Consider the following 6,186-nt stretch of genomic DNA (forward strand, 5'->3'; position numbering starts at 1 on the left):
AACCATTCATCTTCTGCTATGTTCTACGGTTTCATCACCACAAACTACCATGAATAATTCAGGAAGCACTTTGACACTGGTCTCATTAATAAGACATATAATCAAGGAGATGTTTAAATAATGATGTAGAAAAGGCAGAAGAACTCAATAAATATCTAATTTCATAGGAAGGCAAAGAAGTACTTCCCAGCCCATCCCTAGTAAAGAAGAAGGATGTTAAACTGAATGCCTCTGAGGTGTGGACCTTAGAGAACAAATGGGTTAGGTTAATTTTTAATAAATCTCAGATTACTAAGGAAATTTGAGAAGACAAAAACAGTGCTAATGTTATGTCAATGATCAAAAAAGGTTAGTGCATTGGCTGACAGGTCTTTTAGCATGGAGTCAGCCTGGGCCCAGTAACAGAAAAACTGGTAAAAGATTGGATATATAGCAAGAGATAGGAATAGAATCTCAAGATGTTAAATCAGTCTGGTCAAACCAATCTCATTTTTTGGACCACAACTTTGTTTGATACAGGATGTGTGGCAAAGGTTTGTAAGGTATTTGCCTTAGTATCACATGACAATCTGATTAAACAAGTAGTTCTGAGAGCTAACAAAACCTGGCTTTCTAGGGAATTGTGTCTCTTTTGGTTAATTGACTGTTCAGCTGTATTACACTTAGATTTTCTGTTTACTCTGCATATATCAACACAGGCTATTATTTCTCGCTGCAGGGTATTTCAAAATGACAAACGTGCTGTCATCTTTAAGTATAGAAACTACCCAATGGATTCAGAAATTATTGAGAGTGATATTTGAACTCCAGTAGTATTTTCCTACAACTATCTATTTTTATGAAATGTATTTATCTTTAGGGTATTTATCTTTAGGATATTTATCTCTCTGCAAATGTGCTTGAAAATGACAGACAGCCTCAAAAAATATTGGGGGGGGTGAGGGTAAAAACAGGCGCCCTGCTTCCAGAGGAACAAGAGTACCATGAACACTGTAAAATCCTAACAAACAATAGCTCTTACATGGGCTGGAAACTCTCTGTCCGACAGATCTCAGAAAGCAGAGATCAGTAAGAAATCATAAATAACAGTATTTCTAAAGAAACCTCTCAGATGTTAGTATTAGAAAATAGCAGATTATTCTATACAGTGAAAAAATAATAACAAGCATAGGGAAGCCATGGGAGACATCTATAAGTTGGACCATTAAAAATACATTTTAAGAAAGCCATGTTCAAGCTCCAACAGCTAGGAACAAGGAAGCAAGCAGCAGCACAGAACTGGGGGATGCACCCTGGAAAGCATTAACTTCAAGAAGGGTTTAGAGACCACAGTGAAGAACTGACTCAGTATGAGGTAACTGTGTGATGGTGTGCAGAAGGGGGCATATTCTATCCAGGGTGTAATACTAAAAGAAAAGTATTTTATATCTACACAAGGAAGGAAGGACCAACAGGCTTTTAAACCAGACATAGCTAACGGGCTGCACCACGTGGCTATGCGTAGGTATGTTTATACTGGGCTACCTAAGTGCTTGCCTTAGGAAGGAGGAAACTTCAGAAGTCAGCAAAGGCCCCTGAAATCCAAGATTTTGAACTTTCTGCTAGCTACATGATGCCAGGGTCTGTTCTTTGACTTGGAGATAAAACTGGCATGCTCTAGCCACGGCCATACTATTTGGTTCTCTTTAACTCCAAGGCGGGATAGCCACATCCAACCTGCCTCTTGGGCAAGGTCTCTGACCCAGGAGTTAGCTAAATCCTGAATGCCAAAACAGCACCAGGAATTGCTCCAATGGTTTAACCGAGGGCATTTGGGGCCATGTTTTGGCACTGTGTTTTTTGCAGGTGCCAACTGAGTGACTCAGAAGTCATCACGGTGTAGAACAGAGAGCTCTGTGCAGTAATTTACCCTCCTGGAAATGCTGTACCCACACTGCAAACAGATGTCACATTTTTTTCCTTGAAAACCCAGCCCAGCCACCATGGAGCAGGGTTCTCCTACACACCTAACCCTTTCACAACGTGTTTTCTGGTGTGCCCTGCAGTCCCTGGCTCCCACGCTGACTGTATCAGGTCAATCACTGAAGCACCTGCACCATCCCCACCACTCCCATCTTTCTCCATGCCCATGCAGGTGGCCTTCTACAATGAAATCAGAGTGGAGTAAGCCTCTTCATCCCAAGCCCTTGTAGAAGGACACAAGAGGTGGAAGGTTTAGCCCAGAGAGGCAACGTTTACCTCAAAGCATCCTAATTTCTGAGTGCTTTATTGCAAAACATGGGATTTTTGCCATTTTTGCTATCTACTAAGTCTAAGAAGAAAAAAAAAAAGTCACATGTTGCTATTTCATAGATAGTCACAGAATTAATGCACCACACTACATGCTACATATTCATCACCATGGCAGAAACCTCTGGATATTTCTGTATCATGCAACAAGAAGTATTTTCCGGGGCCCAGACTTCTTTCATATGCCCTTTCACAGATCTTATTTGCAATCCTCAAGTAAGTATTAAATTCCATCCACCTTTTTGTGCTTGCATCTTCACAGCTAATGGAACCCTGAGACATCATCTAATCAATATTCACTTATTTAATAGATTCACAGAAGTAGAGTGCCATAAAAAATGGAAGATTTTTGCTTTTATCCATTTAAAATAATTTACTACCTGTGTATAAAGTATGTTATTTTGGCATGTTAGCATTTATATAATTTAAGGCATTATTTAACAAATAACAATGGATGTGCCATTGTATTGCAGTTAATGTGTTTGTGTTAAGTTTTATCCAAAAGCCTCTGTAAATGAGCGAAGAGGTAAAGGAAACGGCTAGCAGACAACTATGAAACCTTGTCTATCAAGCATATAAGATAGTAAGACTTTCTCATATCATATTTTCAATAACAAGAGGAAATCCGATGTTTGTTATATAACAATATTTTGTTTTCAATAAACCCCATTCACCTATGCCATATGTTATGCCATGCATAACCCCAGTTTGTAACATATGTCAAGATATGTTGTATGATCCATTTGATTCCCAAGCTTAGCATCTCCACTTACTTTATTCGATTCCTTTTTGCTTCTAGCATCAACAGTGATAAGAAGTAGGCTCTGTTGTACTATTGTTTACCCTTTGTAAGTGTGCTACACATTTGTAGTAATGTTTTATATGACGTTCTGAGCAAAAAATCAGAAGTTAATGGGAGTTCCCTGACTGACTGAAAATGGGCTTTGAGTTCAGTTCTTAACCAATAAAAAAATTCTTGCAACCATCTTTCCCAAATTCCTGATGTCTTCCTTCTCTTTCTCCAGTAAAAACAAGTCCCAGATCAGTAAAAAATGTCAGGAAAATATATTCTACTCCTTTATAATTTTTTCAGTCACTGCTGTAAGATGCAAATACATCACTGAAAACAATTTTTCCAGCCATCCAAGTTGCATACTTAAACTGCTTTTTAGTTGTGTTCCAGGTTACAAATATATTAATAATTTATTCTCTTAATATCCAATTTATGGTAAATTGGGTGCCTTGTAGAATAAGGGCAGAAGTGCACAGCCAGAGGAAGTAAAGGGTCAGCATAATCCCTGGCTAGACACTGTTCGTAATGAAAGATGAAAGACTGCATGTCAGTAGAGAAATGACAGGATCCTTTGCTTAATTTCATATTCTAATGCTGTAGGACTTTCCCCTCCTGAAACCTCTAAAGTCAAATAATGTATATAAAGGAAATCTAAAGTATTTGCAAGTTATGTGATGACACATCCTTAAAGATTTTTTTTTTTCCCAAATCACTTTTTACCAGATTGTTTTATTTGTGAATTCCTGGGTTGGACAGCTGTGTACAGCAGACTTCTGGGTGACTTGAAGCCATGGTTCCACTGAATTTAATGAGCTCTGCTCATGTACCCAGAGGATTTGCTCTCATGTTTTAAGTGGGGTTGGCGTATAAATGAGCAGCCGCTTCTTAAAGACCTTGGGAGGCTCAGCAAAACAAAGTTCTGCTTTTGCAAATCTGTAAGCAAGATCTGGTACTGACAGAGAAGTTTATTTAATGGTGGGGAGATGAAAAAAGAGCACAGTGGAGGGCAGCAGTGTAAGAAAAAAATTTGTCAGCCTTTAAAACAAAGATTTGAAACTTTAAAAGGACCAGGCCAGATCCAGAAGGAGATAATTCATGCTTTTAGCTAAGTTAGCTGGACTGGGACACCTTTGGAGGCTCTCCGAGGTGCAGTTGACTAGAAAAAGAACTGGGATGCATAGAAGGACTAGATTGCCACTCTTAAGTGTTAGTTACAGTGGACTGATGATGACAAAGACTGGTTCCCGCTGACCCCTCCCAAGAGCTAGGTCAGTATAATTTTTTTTATTGCTTACAAACACCAGCAGATCAGGAACAAAAGTCTAGTTTCACTGAAATCTGGCATGTAAGTCTGTTCCTTTTATGCGGGTAAGCCTTCTCTACCTGTGTAAACAAAACTACTGCCAAGAGTAAATGCTGATGAATCCTCAAAGAGCAGAAATCAAAGAAAAAAAGTTCTGGCAAAAACAACAAACAGAATGAGTGAAAAGAATGAAAGGAAAAGAGGGGAGGGAGGGAGGGAGGGAGGGAGGGAGGGAGGGAGGAAGGAAGGAAGGAAGGAAGGAAGGAAGGAAGGAAGGAAGGAAGGAAGGAAGGAAGGAAGGAAGGAAGGAAGGAAGGAAGGAAGGAAGGAAGGAAGGAAGGAAGGAAGGAAGGAAGGAAGGAAGGAAGGAAGGAAGGAAGGAAGGAAAAAAACATGGACAGAAATCCCATTTCAGATGAGTGAGAACTACTCATCTAAACACGGATGGAACTCAATTTTATCCCTATCTTCTTCAAATACAGGTGGATCACCTGAACTTGCTGAATCAGAAAACCCTCACATGAATATATTTAGAGTATTGGGACCTTAGCTGGCTCTCTCTTGGGTTTTCTTGCATGGTATCAAATAATTAATTGAACAAATGCTGAAATTAAAAGATAATCTGTCTTTAGTATGTTTGTTTCGTTCTGTAAGGAAGACCTGGATTTGAACATTTCATATACACACTATATTTGTTAGGACAGTTTATTTTTTTCATTCAGATACTGTGTTTGCTCTGCTTTTTCTTTCAGTTAGTTTTGAAGGTTTTTGATGCAAATAGGCTGCCTCAGGAGACAGTCTTCCAGAACTTTTTTTTTACTTTTATTTCTAAAAAATATTTTTCCTCATGCATTCATGCATCGGTATAATTAACTCTATGTACTTCTGCTGGCCTGCAAGTGCCTGCAAGCCCTAGTAAAAAAGAAGGACCCACATTGCACCACGTGCTGTACAAATACAAACCAAAATGATGGACTTCGCCTGGCAGGTTTTACACATTAAGTAGCAAGAAGACTCACACATACTGCTTTTCTTCCATGGATGCTGAAGCACCTCACAGGAAGGCAAAACGCATTATCTCTGTTTGGAAAGGAACAAAAGCTAAGAAGAAATGCAATGATTCAGAGCAATTTTGTGCAGCAAGTCAGTGGTGAAATGACAACTAGAGGCCAGAGCTGGCCAGAGCTATATGCAGTTCCCCTTCCTTTTAGCTCATGAGATGTGTCAGGTCTGGGGGCCAAGCTTTTTGACAGTATTCCCCATGCCCCCGGATACTTTGCTGTTATACCCACCTCAGTGACCTGCATCCTTCTTTATATTGTTCAGAAAACGTTGGAGAACTAGTGATTTTTCTCCCTCTTTTGAAATACACGATCAGAGTTACGGAAACTCTTTGCCATTGCATATTGAACCTGAGTAAATGTCCACGTTTCTATTTATAAGCATCGCCTGAGGCAGGGGAGCACTGGAAGGGGCTGGAGAGACCTGGCATCCCTAGGTATGGCCGCAGGTGAGCTGCTCACCTCATGGCCTCACACCCCTGCTCGGCCAGCCCGAGGCCGAGACCAGCTCCAGCTTGGGATAGGGGATGCCGTGATACGGCCCTGGTGGGGTTTTTTCCCTCCCATTCACTTATGGAGGGATAGGGATATGGAGATGGAGGGACGGGCAGCCGAGCCACGGAGAGGAGCCGTGCTCTGGGAGGCAGGGAGGGAGCGGCGCACCGCCCGGGCCGGGGCGGGCAGCCCCTGTGGGCCGGGCGGCGGCGGGGCGAGGGGACACGCTGCCGCCGGAGGAAGGG

This window comes from Aptenodytes patagonicus, chromosome 1 (assembly GCF_965638725.1).
Source record: "Aptenodytes patagonicus chromosome 1, bAptPat1.pri.cur, whole genome shotgun sequence".
Taxonomy (NCBI): domain Eukaryota; kingdom Metazoa; phylum Chordata; class Aves; order Sphenisciformes; family Spheniscidae; genus Aptenodytes; species Aptenodytes patagonicus.